Genomic DNA, 18,716 nt, shown 5'->3' on the forward strand with positions numbered 1-18,716 from the left:
GAATCTTTCCTCTCACCAAGTTGTAGGTGGTATCTAATGGCATTGATACAGGATCTTGGGCTTATAATTGTTTCATGCTCTAAAGAGACAATTTTATCCCTTCTACAATTCCCCTAGCCACAGCAGAGAATGTTACTCCTCAATTAAGTGTTGGGACTGATGTCCCAGAAGCATATGGACCAGTGAAAATTTCTTCACAAACAACAACAAAAAATGGTAAAAACAATTTTTTCAAACCTCTGGAAATTAATCAAAGCCCTGAAGCAATCCAGGGACTATTTGCTTAAAACAGCTTAATCTCAGTAAGAGAAGTGAACTAGGGAAAAAAAAAATTGTTCATTGAGGACACAAAATTCTCATTGCCAGAACCCTATTTTCCAACTCCCTCAAAAATAAAGATTTTGCACAAGACCATACAGTGTCTATCAGAAACATACTGTAACCAATGATAAAATTCCTAATTACTTTGCTAACTCTCTAAATACATTTTCACCTCACAAGGAAGGAATTCAATCATAACCTTGTTACATACCATAAACAAACTCATAGGTATTTAATGTTTTCTTCCTAAACTAATATTGAGACATTAGTAAAGCTGTACAGACAAAATTTTGCAAATATACTAAATTCCTATGGTATAATAAATATCTTTTTATTGTCAAAATAGAAATTCATTTAGGTGATTTTGGGGAAAAAAAGGTACCATCAAAACTAATCTCTCCTTACTGTTATCTCCTCCCTTCTTCTCTGGAGAAGGCAATGGCAACCCACTCCAATACTCTTGCCTGGAAAATCCCATGGACAGAGGAGCCTGGTAGGCTGCAGTCCATGGGGTCACTAAGAGTTGGACATGACTGAACGAATTCACTTTCACTTTTCACTTTCATGCATTGGAGAAGGAAATGGCACCCCACTCCAGTGTTCTTGCCTGGAGAATCTCAGGGACGGGGGAGCCTGGTGGGCTGCCGTCTATGGGGTCACACAGAGTCGGACACGACTGAAGTGACTTAGCAGCAGCAGCCCTTCTTCTCATATCTTTCATTGTTTCAGGAAGGAATCCAAGTCACAACTGACTAGTTAAATAGAGAAAATCAGGCTGCTATTTTTCCCAAATATTTCAGCTGACTTATATTTAAGAATCAGCATACAAAGAGAATTGGTGTCTAACTTTAAGACTATTTTAGCAATCCTTGTAATATTAATATGAAAATTTAAAAATTCATTACATACTAATGAGGAAGAAAAGTAATCCAGAGTAAAGAAACAGGAAAGCATTTAATATCATAAAATAAGTAAATAAAACAAATGAATCACTTTGTATCATGTTAGTTCCTAAGCAAAATCTATAATAGTAACCACTCCCCAACATGTATATGAACAATATAGTAAACTATACACACACAGAAAATTGAACACAATTTAGGTATTTTTCCCAGTTAATTAATGCTTTGAAATATATATGTAGTGAAGGTAATTCCAAACCATGCATATTCTAGCATAGACCCAATTTCTACCATTATGTTCAGAGAATTCCTACTTAGGTAAAGAAATCTCAGCCCCATCCAGAAGGAATAATATCACATACAGAGGAATAAAAACAAAGGAGCTCATGAATAAAATAGCCAGACTTATTTGAAAAATTACAAATGTGGGTAATAAATATTTTAGCCTTTGGAGAAACCCATGTAGGGTTGCCAGATAAAATACAGGATGCCCAGTAATTTGGATTTCAGATAAAAAATGGAAAAAAAAAATAGTATATATCCCATGCAGTATTTGGGATATATATTAAAATTGTTTGTTGCTTTTTCTGAAATTGAAATTTAACTGATCATCCTGTATTTCTATTTGACAAGTCCAACAACCCTAAACCTACCCCAAGTATATAGTAGTTCAGTCACTGTATTCTCATTTGTACTTGCTAAAATATTTACATGTAATAAAGTAGTGCTTATTTCCTTCCCAAATACAAAAGATTTTATCATTTATCAATGAGAATTTATTGGGAAAATATGGAAGAGATATTTACTCAGCACAAGATTCTGCTAAAGATTGTTAGTTTCCTTTTCTCCACCCCTTTTAAGAAAATGGACTACCTGTGCAGGAAAAACTAGTCACATTGCTTTGTTGAATTCATGATAAATTTAGAGGAAATATTCTAGCTTTTTAGAGAGCAGGGCAATTACATAAATGGTGTCCTTGTTTGACCATGTGAAGTAAATACTTTGATACAGAAGTTATGATTTTCTTTGCTTCTTTTCTATGGCAATTAAGCTGATTTGCAAAACAACAACAACAAAAAAATCCTAACTAAAAAGTTTAATATATTAGTCCCTGCTAAGCTGCCTCAAATCCTGTCACATATTTCTATAGATCTACACTGTAGGAGTCTTGATTAATAGTTCTTTAAAATATTGCCAAACTTTCTCAATATTAATCTTTAGATACTTGTAGTTATTTCATTCCCTTTCAGCAATAGTTCAGGAGCAGATATTTACAAAAACCTTCAAAGTTAATTTTAATTTTTGTCTTAAAATGTTGAAAGCTTGCCAAGTGAAGTAATGAGAACAAATTTATATGCTGATCACCCTGCAAGGTGTGGGCACTTGTCAATTAAAAAAAAAAAAATCTTTGCCCTTTGAAAGACCGAAATGCTGAATCCCTGTTTCAAATGATACCGGACCTTTTGAAGTATTAGGAATAGAGGACGTTATGGATATAGAAAGGCAGGTACAAAGCTGCACAGTGAACATGGAGTTGGGACTACCAGATGTCTAAACAGGCAGACTTTAGAAAAAATCTAGAGATAAAGAAGCTGTTTGGCCCAGTAGGAGAAAGGGCAGAGTCCCCAGCACATGTCAATGCTGACATTCTCAGAGGTCTGCTTGATGATGACAAGGAATATCTTGATAGACAGACAAATGAGAAAAGATACATAGACAAGACGTGACAGGTATTTGACAAGCATCAGATAATATGTAAATAGATGACATGACAGGTGATGTGTGACAGACGACATGTGAAAAAGACTGTATGCAGTAGATGATCTACAGACAACATAGACAACAGGTGACATAGGTAGACAACAGGTGACGTGACAGATGACATAGGACAGGTGGCATGTGACAGGCAACAGATGACAGGTGAAGAAATTTTTTCTACAACTTGGCCATAGCTTTAAGTTAAAATAATTCTAGCACCTCCCTGCAGCAATTTTGCTTCACTCCCCCAGGAACCATTTTTCTATCACCCCTTATGAAGAAGCAGAAGAGACAGAACTAGATCCCATTTGACTCACAATCCCTCATTGCATTTAGAACAGAATGTTCTACAATGTACTTTTAAATTTCTATCTCAATGTATCTACAATGCAAGTTTGCCAAGTTATCTTGAAGTTCACTTACCAGATTATTAAAACCTAAGAAATATTTTAATTTTTTTCTCTTTATTTGGGAATTAACTTGAGGAAGATAGGAGTTATAAATCAGAATCCCTTGGTTTCTTTTATGCTTTTTCATACATTTTGCCTAATATAACTTTTGAGTACAAAATAGTATGTTCTTCTAATTATAAAGTCACGCTTCCAGACCATACTTTGAGAACTAGTTCTTTCTAATGCTGATCTACTATTCAGTTTCTAGAGCCCGAGTACATTTCAAGATAAAACAAAATTAAAATATGCCTTAACTATGTACTTTGAAAATATGCATTTAATGTAAACATCAGGATATTTAAATTTAAACATATACAGGAAAATTATTGTTTGGATTGAAAAAATAGAGATTCATTTTTCACTGAAAAGAATTGATGGATTTCCATTGTAAATCTTAATGCTCTGCCTCTTGGCTGAACACTAGAAGATAACTATGGCTGGATGAAGCATTTACTGATTTCTTCGGTTACTAGCTATTCTTCTCTACTTCTTATTTTGCAAGATTTTTGTACTCTTCCTTCCTTCAAGATGATTTTCATCTTTACCATCTTATTTGTGCAAGTAAGTCCAACTTATTCTTTTCCTTTTTCATATGGACAAAGAATACAACCAATCCAGCTTGCTACTTATGCATGTTCATGACACATGCTAGAAATTTTAAAGCACCTAGAAGGCTGTTTTGTCCATAAATATCATTTATCTACTTCTGCCACCAAATCTAAATTTTTCCCTTTACTCATTCCTTATAAGCTAACACATTGAAGAAACTGCTTGAAATGAACAGGTTAGCAGGGACTTGTTCAATCTATTACATTACTATCAGGCATTACTACCTCAGTTCTTAGAGCATCCTATTTTCAGTAACCCAGTAGACATTTAACGGAATAAGATAAAGGGAAAGAGAATGAGTCTTAGTGAAGGGAAAGGCTCCAGAAGGATAATACAAAAAGGGGATTTATGAAAATTCCTTCCTCTGCCAATCCAATCCTATTACTTCAGAATTAAAGTAGGTATTCTTCCTGCCATTACAACCATTAAATCACTGAATATACTACTGTCAGTGGATCTCTCCTTCCTTCTTCATGTATATTCATACCAACCTCTTTCCCAATTTTTATTCCCCATCAAGCTACCACATATTTCCTTTATGATAAGTTAACAAAACTATTTAAAGAAAACATCAAATTAAATTTGAACAAATCAAAGGCATCTAAAGAATTGATCTTAAAAATGAAGATAATGCACAATAAGAACATTTATCAGAGGGAAACACAGCAAATGTGGTTTGTATAAGTTTCCTGTTGACTCAACTTTAAAAACTGTTACCTCAGCAAAGGATGGATAGAAAAAATCTGAGTTGGTTCTAATGGGGAGGTTTCCTGTTGTTGGAAAGGCAGATGAGATGGTTTTAAAGGGGCACAGAGGAAATATGTACCTAGATCAACATAGAAAAGAGTCACAGAAAACAAGTGACCACTAGGCCACAGGAAACAAGAGAGGATTCTTCACAGCTTCAAGAAGAAAAAACAACTAGAAGGGAAGACTAGAGGCAGAAATGCTAGAAATCGTCATATAATTTATTTGCCAAAATAGAAAGAGATATACATTAAATGCTCAATTTTGAAAAGCAAAAGATGAAAAAGAACTTGGCAGCATTAAGGAAAATTGCATATTAAGGTGCTCATTTCTTAATTCTGATTTAATTCTGCATGCAGGTGCTTTTCCTAAAAAGCCTTTTGCATCTTGGGTACATCCTTTAATGCCCTGGTACATGGTAAGGAAATAAATGAAAACAGTCAGTAAGTTTTAACAGCTAAGAAAATTAGTATTTATCAGTAACTATAGGATTTAATAACTACTGATGCTCATCAAAAGTAATTTATGTCAGGGAGGGTTTAGAATCAAGTGTGCAAAGGAACACTAGAGGACAAAAGGGAAAATGTCCATTTCATGGTTGACAGAGATAATACTGTTAACTGGAAAAAAAAAAAAAGGTTCCATGAAAAGGCTTAGCATATTTAAAAGTAAGACCATTCTGATAGAAGAGAGCCAGGACATGAGAGTTTCATCATGCCATGCCCCAACTAAAACCCTTCAGTGTCTCCCCATACAGGGCTGTGCATGATTTGGTCCTTGCCTACCTCTATATTTCATGTCTCACTAGTCTTCCTCCTCCCTCTTAGTACTCTAAACATGGTAAACATCAGTACCTTTGCACAAGTTGCTATCTCCTTTTGCTGCTTTGCTTCCTCCAAGTCAAATGCTGAACACTTATTCTTCAGATCTCAGTTAACCACACATTGGATTTGATTTGCTTCCCATTATATCATCAGGATAGATCAGTTCAGTTCAGTCACTCAGTTGTGTCTGATTCATTGTGACCCCATGGACTGCAGCACGCCAGGCCTCCCTGTCCATCACCAACTCCGAGAGCTTACTCAAACTCAAGTCCATCAAGTCAATGATGCCATCTATAGTCCATCTCTATCTGTATGCCATATACCATCTGTAGTCCCCTTGTCCTCCTGCCTTCAATCTTTCCCAGCATCAGGGTCTTATCCAATTATCTTATCCAATGTCAGTTCTTCACATCAGTAGCCAAAGTATTGGAGTTTCAGCTTTAGCATCAGTCCTTCCAATCAATATTCAGGACTGATTTCCTTTAGGATGGACTGGTTAGATCTCCTTGCAGTCCAAGGGACTCTCAAGAGTCTTCTCCAACACCACAGTTCAAAAGCATCAATTTTTTGGTGCTCAGCTTTCTTTCTCCAACTCTCACATCCATGCATGACCACTGGAAAAACCATAGCTTTGACTAGATAGACCTTCGTTGGCAAAGTAATGTCTCTGCTTTTTAATATGCTGTCTAGGTTGGTCATAACTTTTCTCCCAAGGAGCAAGTCTCTTTTAATTTCATGGCTGCAGTGATTTTGGAACCCCAAGAAATAAAGTCTGTCACTGTTTCCCCATCTATTTGCCATGAAGTGATGGTACTGGATGCCATGATCTTTGTTTTTGAATGTTAAGTTTTAAGCCAGCTTTTTCACTCTCCTCCTTCACCTTAATCAAGAGGTTCTTTAATTCCTCTTCGATTTCTGCCATAAGGGTGGTGTCACCTGCATATCTGAGGTTTTTGATATTTCTCCTCACAATCTTGATTCCAGCTTGAGCTTCACCCAGCCCAGCATTTTGCGTGATGTACTGTGCATATAAGTTAAATGAGTAGGGTAACAATATACAGCCTTGATGTACTCCTTTCCCAATTTTGAACTAGTCTGTTGTTCCATATCCAGTTCTAACTGTTGCTTCTTGGCCTGCATATAGGTTTCTCAGGAGGCAGGTAAGGTGGTCTGAAATTCCCATCTCTTGAAGAATTTTTCACAGTTATTTTGTGATCCACACAGTCAAAGGCTTTAGAGTAATCAATGAAGCAGAGTAGATGTTTTTCTAGAATTATCTTGCTTTTTCAATGATCCAATGAATGTTGGCAATTTAATCTCTGGTTCCGCTGCCTTTTCTAAATCCAGCTTGTACATCTGGAAATTCTTGGTTCACGTACTGTAGAAGCCTAGCCTGAAGGATTTTGAGCATTACTTTGCTAGCATTTGAAATGAGTGCAATTGTGAGGTAGTTTGAACATTCTTTGGAATTGCCCTTTTTTGTGATTGGAATGAAAACTGACCTTTTCCAGTCCCGTGGCAACTCCTGAGTTTTTCAAATTTGCTGGCATATTGAGTGCAGCACTTTATTAGCATCATCTTTTAGGATTTGAAATAGCTCAACTGGAATTCCACCTCCACTAGTTTTGTTGGTAGTGATGCTTCCTAAGGGCCACTTGACTGTGCATTCCAGGATGTGTGGCTCTAGGTGAGCGATCACACCATCATGGTTATCTGGGTCATGAAGATCTATTTTGTATAGTTCTTCTGTGTATTCTTGGCCCCTCTTCTTAATATCTTCTGCTTCTGCTAGGTCCACACCATTTCTATTCTTTATTGTGCCCATCTTTGCATGAAATGTTCCTTGCTATCTCTAATTTTCTTGAAGAGATTTCTTTCCCATTCTATTGTTTTTGTCCATTTCTTTGCATTGATCGCTGAAGAAGGTTTCCTTATTTCTCCATGCTGTTCTTTGGAACTCTGCATTCAAATGGGTATATCTTTCCTTTTCTCCTTTGCCTTTTGCTTCTCTTCTTTTCTCAGCTATCTGTAAGGCCTCCTCAGACAACCATTTTGCCTCTTCGCATTTCTTTTTCTTGGGAATGGTCTTGATCACTGCCTCCTGTACAATGTCGTGAACCTCTGTCCATAGTTCTTCAAGCACTCTGTTTATCAGGATTTAATCCCTTGAATCTATTTGTCACTTCCACTGTATAACAGTAAGGGATTTGATTTAGGTCATACCTGAATGGTATAGGGGTTTTCCCTACTTTTTTCAATTGATCCAATTTTATCAGTATAAATAGATAACATATTTATTATATATAATATGCCTAGATATACTAATCAGATATCAGGGATAAATGAACAAATATCCCAGTTTCTCAAATAGAAAATTTTTGAAGAAAAAAAATCTAATAGAGTGATACTACAGTATAGTTAGTTATTTTTAAAGAATATAACTACCATTCTGCTTTTATTAGAATTTTCACTATATGTTTTTATTGTTCCATTTAAAAAAAAAAAAAAAAAAAAAAAAACAAGTACTGCAGCAATTAAGAGGTTGTGGATCAGGGGGTTGGTAGGTATAGTTCCATATTCAAGCTCCTTGCCAAAGTACATGGTAATGAAGTGACAGATTCAGATGCTTTAGGGCTTGACATCTTGAAATAAGCAGCAGCAGAATATACTCAGTACAACTTTTTTTCACTTGTGTGTGCTGAAAATAAATGATTCAAAGTTCCCCACCACTGACTAGGGCATGCTTTGTTATGTACCTAATGCAAACAGACCATTTCAATGTATTTACACAGAACTGGCCCTGGAGGTTTTCAACAACTTTCAATTTCTAGCAGACAGTGTAATAAGAATAAAACCATTTGTTGAACGAAATAAGTGCCAGACATTGTGCAAAAAGCATTACAAGAAAAGTGAAAGTCGCTCAGTCATGTCTGACACTTCACAACCCCATGGACTATACAGTCCAAGGAATTCTCCAGGACAGAATACTGGAATGGGTAGCCTTTCCCTTCTCTAGGGATCTTCCCAATCCAGGGATTGAACCCAGGTCTCCCACATTGCAGGCAGATTCTTTACCAGCTGAGTCACAAGGGAAACCCAAGGTAGGTATGAGATTAAATAGATTATTTTTTTCCCAGTTATTTTTATTAGTTGGAGGCTAATTATGTTACAGTATTGTAGTGGTTTTTGCCATACATTGACATGAGTCAGCCATGGATTTACATGTGCTCCCCATTCTGAACCCCCCTCCCACCTCCCTCCCCATCCCATCTCTCTGGATCATCCCAGAGCACCAGCCCCGAACACATGTCTCATGCATCCAACCTGGACTGGCGATCTGTTTCACACTTGATAATATGCATGTTTTGATGCTGTTCTCTCAGATCATCCCACTCTCGCCTTCTCCCATAGAGTCCAAAAGTCTGTTCTATACATCTGTGTCTCTTTTTCTGTCTTGCATATAGGGTTATTGTTACCATCTTTCTAAATTCCATATATATGTGTTAGTATACTGTATTGGTGTTTTTCTTTCTAGCTTACTTCACTCTGTATAATGGGCTCCAGTTTCATCCACCTCATTAGAACTGATTCAAATGAATTCTTTTTAATGGTTGAGTAATATCCCATTGTGTATATGTACCACAGCTTTCTAATCCATTTGTCTGCTGATGGGCATCTAGGTTGCTTCCATGTCCTGGCTATTATAAACAGTGTTGCGATGAACATTGGGGTGCATGTGTCTCTTTCAGATCTAGTTTCCTTGGTATGTATGCCCAGGAGTGGGACTGCTGGGTCATATGGCAGTTCTATTTCCAGTTTTTTAAGGCATCTCCACACTGTCCTCCATAGTGGCTGTACTCATTTGCATTCCCACCAACAGTGTAAGAGGGTTCCCTTTTCTCCACACCCTCTCCAACATTTATTGCTTGTAGACTTTTGGATAGCAGCCATTCTGACTGGCATGTAATGGTACCTCATTGAGGTTTTGATTTGCATTTCTCTGATAATGAATGATGTTGAGCATCTTTTCATGTGTTTGTTAGCCATCTGTATGTCTACTTTGGAGAAATGTCTGTTTAGTTCTTTGGCCCATTTTTTGATTGGGTCATTTATTTTTCTGGAATTGAGCTTCAGGAGTTGCTTGTATATTTTTGAGATTAATCCTTTATCTGCTTCTTCATTTGCTATTATTTTCTCCCATTCTGAAGGCTGTCTTCTCACCTTGCTTATAGTTTCCTTCGTTGTGCAAAAGCTTTTGAGTTTCATTAGGTCCCATTTGTTTATTCTTGCTTTTATTTCCAATATTCTGGGAGGTGGGTCATAGAGGATCCTGCTGTGATTTATGTCAGAGAGTGTTTTGCCTATGTTCTCCTCTAGGAGTTTTATAGTTTCTGGTCTTACATTTAGATCTTTAATCCATTTTGAGTTTATTTTTGTGTATGGTGTTAGAAAGTGTTCTAGTTTCATCCTTTTACAAATGGCTGACCAGTTTTCCCAGCACCATTTGTTAAAGAGGTTGTCTTTTTTCCACTGTATATCCTTGCCTCCTTTGTCAAAGATAAGGTGTCCATAGGTGTGTGGATTTATCTCTGGGCTTTCTATTTTGTTCCATTGATCTATATTTCTGTCTTTGTGCCAGTACCATACTGTCTTGATGACTGTGGCTTTGTAGTAGAGCCTGAAGTCAGGCAGGTTGATTCCTCCAGTTCCATTCTTCTTTCTCAAGATTACTTTGGCTATTTGAGGTTTTTTGTATTTCCATACAAATTGTAAAGTTATTTGTTCTAGTTCTGTGAACAATACCATTGGTAGCTTGATAGGGATTGCATTGAATCTATAGATTGCTTTGGGTAGTATACTACCAGCAGCTCTATGCCAATAAAACAGACAACTTGGAAGAAATGGGCAAATTCTTAGAAAAGTATAACTTTCCAAAATTGAACCAGGTATGAGGTTAAATAGGTTATGATAGATATTTGATATTTATATATCTCTATATCTATATATGTTTTGTCCATTTTTTCTACCTTCTCTCTATAGTATACACCATACAGTTCTCAATATTTTTTAAATGAAAGAATGAAGTGATTTTCATTTTATAAATTTCAGGAAGCTATGGATTTAAAAACTTGCCCAAAATCACTCAGCTTGAAAGTGGTGAACTAGATTCATAGCTGATGCTCAAAATATTCTGGATTTTTTCCAGACCACTTCACTATACATTGCCTCCCTATTATGTAGTCATTAGGTAAATAATAACTTGTTTATTGTCTTAATTATATAAAATCCATTTCATTTAAAGTATTTTATGTATCTTAAAATTATCAGATTCATTTTACATATCATTATTACTTCATTATAATTATCCCTTAGACATTTAAACCAGATAGCATATAATTTACTGTTCAGGAGACAAGTCAAATGAGTCAGTCATAAGCTTTCATTTGTCTCTAAAAACACTTTTATTCATACCAAAATATGTTTATGAGTATACAATTGGCATCAATGCCCTGTGTAAACAGAAAGATGGCTACTTTGATGCCTCACACCCTCTGTCCAAGGGAATATAGTCAAATGCATTATTCACTATATCACATCTTTGTTTCACTTAAAGTACTTTTTAACACCATGTAAACAGCTAAACTGACTACCATTGTTGAATTTGATTCTGTGGCTCAAAACAACTAGTGAGCAATTTTTCTGTGCCAACACTCGGCATCCCTCAGCATTTTAATTTTCATAGCAAAATCTAAAGTAGTTATTCATCTCTAATTGTATAAATTAGGAGATTCAGACTCAGAGAGATTAACTGATTTGCTCAAGGTTAAACAACTAAATTGTAGAATCAAATTAGAATCTAGTAAAATCCCTTGTGGACACATGAAAATATATGTGTATTTAAAAATAGTGATACATCAGAAACTGAACTCAGGTTCAGAAGACAGATCAATAATCATAAAGATGGCTTCAATATCTTATTTGCTACATTTTTAGACTCAGTTATTTTTACTATTTAAATTTTGCTCTAATGAAGAGCTGTATTTACTTACTTTTTAATGTATTTGTTCTTCTTGATAATTGTAGCAGTGTTTCTGTTTGTTTTGTTTTGTTTCATAAGGCCAGGGTGACCTGACTAACTGGGAGATAGCCAATATATTTTTGTATGCTTAGTTGGAAGAATATAAGTATACAAGTTTTGGATATATAAATAGCATCATTATCATATATTTTTAAAACATAACAGAGTAAGTATACTGATCTATGTGAGTTGAAACTGACCTATCATTGTACAGTAGAAGTTAAAAATCAGATTTTGGCACAGATTTATCAAAAGCTCAACTGATGACAGGATTCTGGACTCAATGAAAATCTATTCAGCTTTCAATTATGCCCAAGATTCATCCTGGAAGGTAGGAAATGTTTTAATGGACATTTTGTCTTAATAGGACTTTCCCCATCAAGATGTTTACAAATACTTCATCTACTTAAAAGATATTTTAAAAATAATATACTGGAAGGAAATACAGAGATTAACATTTAACTGAAAAATAGTATCTGATTTTTCAGATATCCATAGTGTGTCCGGTCATTTGGACTTTAAGAAATCTGGAGGTAGATTTTGATCTGATACTTAATGTATCTACAACCTTGGCCAAGATTTACTTGATAAGCGTCAATTTCCTCATGTGAAAATGCAGATTATTTTTAAAATCTATATTACAAGACAGCTTTGAGAATTAGTAATTATGTATAGAGCTTAGCATAGTGCTTCACCCAGAATAGTAAGCAATCTAAATTTTAATTACTCTCATTAGTGTAGACATATGGTATCTGTAAATACTATTTAGTTCCACTGTATGTGTGTGTACATGTATGTCTGAGTTTTGTCAAATTCCTTACACAAGAGTTTCTCCTTTCGACGACTATTTAATATAATTGTTACCAAACTGAACTCGGGTTCACTCACCTGATACTCAGCAAAGACAATCTATTGATACTGGGTTGTGGTGAAGGAAAATACAGCATTTATTGCAGGGCACGGAGAATGGGCAGCTGATACTCAACCTGGACTCCCTGATGGCTTCAAAGGAAAGGTTTTTAAAGGCAACACTAGGGGTGAGGGTTGCAGGGTACATGATCAGCTTGTGGACCATTTCCTGTTTGGTTGGTGTTCAAAGTGATATTTCAGGAATCTTAGTCAACTTTCTGGTTTCAGTCAGTCTGGGATCTACATGCTTATGCTCAGTATATAGTCACCATCCTCTACCTGGGGGCAGGGGGGGGGGGCGCGGTTCTTACTTCCCACAGAGCAACTCCAATATATGCATTAGATTGTCATGTATATCCTTTCAGGAGGAACTAGAAGTCCTGTCACTCTATCACCAAATGGTTGTTTAAGCTACTGTTACTTTTCTTGCTTTACTGCTTTTCCTTTGTTTCTGCATTAATCACCTCTCTAATTGGTAACACTTGAGTCTGCTCTTTGGCACTTTCAAAAAGCCTAGAAGACTAATTTTTTTTTTTTTTTAAGCAAGAAATGGGGAACACAAAAGGGCTTGTGTACCTGGGAAGGCCCTACAGGGTCCTGCTCAGTTTCAACCCCTCCTTCTGATAATCCCCAATTCTAAGGGGAATAGGAGCAAGATAAGAAGGGGAATAAAGCTTTAGGTAGAAAGGTAAATCTTAAACTCTTCAGGGAAACCCAGTTTTAGAAGGACTTGGTTTCATTATCAGTTAGTTTTTGCTGTCCAGCAAGCAACCTCAAGATTCCACTGGCAAGCAATAAGTACTGTATTGTTCATGTATCTGAGGTTGCACTAGTCACTCTGCTTATCTTGTCTGGATTTGCTTACACATCTGTGGTTAGTTGTCTCAGCTGGGGTAGACAGGGTGATTCAGTGATTCTCCACATGTGTCTTTTCCTCCAGTATAGAGGTTAGTAGGCTAAATGTTGCCTACCACCTGTTTTTATAACTAAAACTTTATTGGCTCACAGACCTGCCCATTTGTTTACATACTGTATATAGTTGCTTTTTCACTAGAAAAGTAGTGTGAGGTAGTTGCCACAGAATGTTATGGTCTGTAAAACCCAAAATATTTATTATCTGTCCCTTTACAGAAAAAAAAAATGCCTAAAAAATTTGTTTTAAAAGTCCAGCTCTGGCAGTTCTCCTGTAATGATAGAAAAGTGTGGGCACCAACTCATGTACCTATTTTGAGCCTCTTTGTCATATGTGCTAATATTCAATTAGCCAAAGCAAGTCATATGCTTGAATCCAGGGGCAAGGAGTAAAGAGTGGTAAAGAGTGTGGAAACAGGAAGGGTCAAATGACTGAAGCCAATAATATATAATTTTCATAATTTTTTTTTGAGGAATAGTCACATGTGTGGACCAGTTTAGAACTTGCTACTTTCTCTTCCAGCAACATTTTGAATACATCAAGAACCAATGATCTACCTCAGGGGTCAGCAAATTCTTTTCCATAAGGGGCTAGATATTAAATATTTTGGGCTTTATTTGACATGTCCTTCACAACTACTCAAATCTGTCATCACATCAGGTGACCATAGACAATATGCAAACAAATGAATGTAGCTGTGTTCCAACAAAACTTTATTCACAAAACAGACAGTAGTTTGCCTGTCCCCAGTCTACCACATATCAAAAATAAGAAAACTGGGGCACAAAATATTTAGACGTCTTATCTAGGATCACACACCTAAGTGATGATTAAACAAGATAAGGGCTATAGTCCTACAGTAGCCAACCAAGAAGATGTTTTATTTTTTGGTTCCATATAAAGTTACAAGATTTGACTTGTTTAAAAATGTGTTAAAACTGGAAAATTTATATAAAAATCTGGATGTTCAGATTTTCTTAAATTGGATCATGTGGAAATACTGGACTCAAATTCTCATCATGCAACAATTGGTTGGAGCCAAGTAATCGCCAACCCATTAGATATATTGTCAGTTCAACTGTTTATTGAGACCCTGCATTTGGCCCAGTTCACTTGTTTACATTATTTTACTGACCCCCGGGTGCATACAAGTTTACTACCATGGGCTTAGTACACAATCCTTTTAATTCCCCAGTCCTGGAATTTTTTTCCTCTTGACTACTTCATCTGGTCAAGTCACTCTGGCACAGCCAAGTTGTTAGGTTTTAAAACTTGTAAGAACTACTTTGTCTTTGAAGAAGTGTTTCCCTCTTCTATGAATTTCGGGGGATGATGAGACTTTCCAACTTAATTAGTTTAAAATCCATAAAAATGTGTTTCAGTGAAGTATTTTATAATCAAATCTCTTTATTACAATTGAATGTATAATTTGCAACACCTACTGATGTGATTTTAAACTTTGGACAGTCTTTAATAATGAATATTTCTTAGCACCTGAGCTAGAAATACTTGAAAAAGTGAACAAACAAGTGATTTAAGGGAAAATGCTCCCTGCACACACTCCTTGTTAAAATTTTATGGTCATTAAATGAATTTTAGAATTGAGAATTATTTGGTGCCACAACAGTTGATAGATTCATGGAGATTCTTTGTCTTCATTTGAAAACAGGTGAAAGAAAAGACATTCTTAGAAAATTCCACCTCATATACTGAAGTTTGACACATCTTTCTGATAATCATGAGCCTTTGCTCAAGGGTTCAAATCAACCACTTGATTATGATTAAAGATACTTCATCTTACAAATTTACATCATCTAACAAGCATCATCAACTAACAGCCCCAAAGTCTTATAGGGAAACGTATATTACACACTAAATGTCATGCCTGTGGAAAAGAACAAGAGAAAAAGAAAACTGACATTAGCTTTTACTACAATGCTATCCTGGCTTCCCTGGTAGCTCAGGTGGTAAAGAATTCACCTGCAATACAGGAGACCCTGGTTCGATCCCTGGGTTGGGAAAATCCCCTAGAGGAGGGCATGACAACCCACTCCAGTATTCTTGCCTGGAGAATCCTCATGGGCAGAGGAGCCTGGTGGGCTACAGCCCACGGGGTCACAAAGAGTTGGACATGACTGAATGACTAATGCCATTCAGTGTGCTAGGTGCTTTATAGACATTTATCCTCATTTAATCTATAAAACGACCCAGTGGCATGAGTGCTTTTATTATTCCCAGTTTATAGTGGGGGAAAGTTGAAGCTCAGAGTTCACATGTTACCTGTCTAAAACCATATAAAAGCTGGATTTTTTTTAAAGGTCTGTCTGGCAGACAGATTCTGTGTTGTGAGCTCCCTGGGAATAGCATGGAAAACAATAGTACTGAATGTGTCTAGGAGGTAGGAATACTATAGAGTGTAATAATAGCTTTTTCCTTTGTGAGCTAGCTTGACCATATCAGAGCAAAGCTCCATCAGGGCTAAAAGCAAGGATCAAAGATAAAATAATCTGTAAGCCTTATAGTAGCTTTGTTTATCAAAAGGCATCTCTCTGTGACTATACGCAGAATGGGGCTAATGGCTGTTGTACTTATCCTGGCATTCAAAATGAAAAATTCCTGCTTTGGAAGGTTTGCTCACAGAAGTGTTCCTAATTTGCAGAATGCAAATAAAAGGCTTTCAAACATTTCATCAATCCATTTTGAGCTATTGTGACAATTTTTGTCAAGGATTTTGAATGAGTTTATTTGCCTGTGATTATTAAGGCTCTTGTAGAAGCAAAAAAAGTAAGCTCTTTTTAAAAAAGAATTTAACTCATTAAGTTCTGTTCTGCCTAACCTGCATACTTGCATTGTTTGGTCCTCCCTTCAGAGAAAATTGATGCATACTCCCCTTGTCCTGTAAAACTATTGGCAATTTTGCCAAGAGAAAATTTCAAAGAATGCCTCTTGGTGTGGAAGAAAGTGAAATCTTACATGAAGATAAGTGGAAATAGTTTTCAAAAGAGCTATTTAAGTAGTTGAATATAATCTGCAGCAGGGTCTTGTATACAGTGTTGCAAGACTAATTGAGCATGAAGTTGCATGTGCAAAGCATCAAATGTTCAGAAAAGATTTCGTGCCCAGACTGACATTCTGATCACCACCCTTTTTATTGTTGACATAAATGACCCAATCGGTAGACAAGTAACTTTAGATACTTTTCCTGTTGCAGCAAATTCCTCAACATTTATAAGAACTGCTTTGTGAAAAATATGGAAGGTCACATGATAGGCTTGCCATAATCAAATGGTGATGGTCAAATTCTTTATTTTTGACTTCCTATTTCTATCTCTATTTTTTTTTCATTTATTTTTATTAGTTGGAGGCTAATTATTTTACAATATTACCACTACAATATTCTATCTCTATTATATAGTGTTCATTTTTTTATAGTGTTCATTTTTAATATTTCTAAAACTTTTCTCCTGGCCTTCTCCTGGATGCTTTTTATTACATTAATATTAGAATACTCAAAATTATGAAAGGCAATAAAAGCCTAAGTGAAATAAAGATTTTTATATATGAGTTCTCACACTGCCTAGTTGAGGCCATTCTAGATAACTGATACAACTGGTTTGTGGAAAACTGGTTCATGCAACTTAAAATAGGAAGAAAACTCAATTCTTAATATACTGAAATTAGGATGCCCATTTTTACCTATGGGATATAATTAATAATGCAGAACTTCAGAAATGGTTATAAGAAGTTTCCATCTATAAAATAAGCCACTCTAGATATTTTGAACAGAAATATTTTTAATACAGGGGATTTTTTGCTTATGAAATTGTTAGCTATTCTAAGTGAGCAAGATTTAGACTGGTAACTAACAACTCCAGAACAACACAAAATTGTCCCTCCATAGGAGATGCCATTTACACTACAACAGGCAACCACAGAAATTAAGAAGCCATTGTAAAAAGTGCTTTGTGAAAGTACCTATCACTCAAGCTATGATCTGGAAGTCAGAGAGCTACTGACAGAACTGCTGAATGCAGAACCACACAGGGCTCCCCAGATCTATACTGGCAAAATAGATATTTCATATATTAGTGTTTCTCCTAACATTTATGGAGAAGGAAATGGCAACCCACTCCAGTATTCTTGCCTGGAGAATCCCGTGGATGGGGGAGTCTGGCGGGCTACAGTCCATGGGGTCACAAGAGTCGGACACGACTTAGTAACTAAACCACCACCATCACCACCTAACATTTAATGCAATTATGAATGCAAGTGTTGGATGAATGCCACTGATGGAAACCTGACACCTTAGCTACAAAGGATTTTGGAAGTGTAAACTTTATCTTGCCATAGCATCTGCTGTTCAGAAGGATGGCCTAAGAGTTATTAAAATAGATACTGAATAAATCAGTGTACCATATCTGCTGTACCAAAGGGCCTGAAGGAAATCTTGTGACAAGTATTAATACTAGTTTTAAAAAGTAGATTTTAAAGAAAGGAGTCAATACCCATAAATCATTTTAGTATAAAAATGATTTAAAGTTCATTTTCTGACACATTTATACCTATCCTAAATTGATTTCTTTGAGTACTTGAAATTTCAAATAATACTTATTGTATACCTGCAGTATTTAAGGAATTGGGCAAGGGGAATCAGACATGGTCCCTGTCCTTGAAAAAGCACATTCTAACTTGGAATAGAAGAGATAGGGACAATGACAATACAAAGTAACATATGTTAAATACTGAAAAAGTGCAAACTGTACTAGAGAGGACTCAAGGGAAGGTTTCAGGAAGGATGTAACAGTTGAGCTTGGCCTTACAGAATTAATAAGGTCAAACAAAAATCAAACTTTTAACTTTATAGCAATTTTCAGTTTACAAAATATGTTTAGAATATTTTATCATTTTACTTTCCCAGAAATTCTTTCATATATCTAGAAGAAATGTTATCCATATTCCACAGAATTTTTTCCCCCAAATTGCAGGTTGACACCACACAGCTAGGAAGCAGCAGAGATAGAAAAATGCTGATTGATCATATCACATTGGCACTGTCAGAGGGATTTAGAAACACAGAAATTCCTACATAGAAAATGAACGAAATAACACTGGAATAAAAGCTTAGAAACTGCAAGAAATTGTGTTTGACTGGATTGCAAAGAAAATGTAGAGACGAGAGAACAAAGGTAAATTAGGACCAGA

Source organism: Cervus canadensis, chromosome X (genome assembly GCF_019320065.1).
Source record: "Cervus canadensis isolate Bull #8, Minnesota chromosome X, ASM1932006v1, whole genome shotgun sequence".
Lineage (NCBI taxonomy): Eukaryota > Metazoa > Chordata > Mammalia > Artiodactyla > Cervidae > Cervus > Cervus canadensis.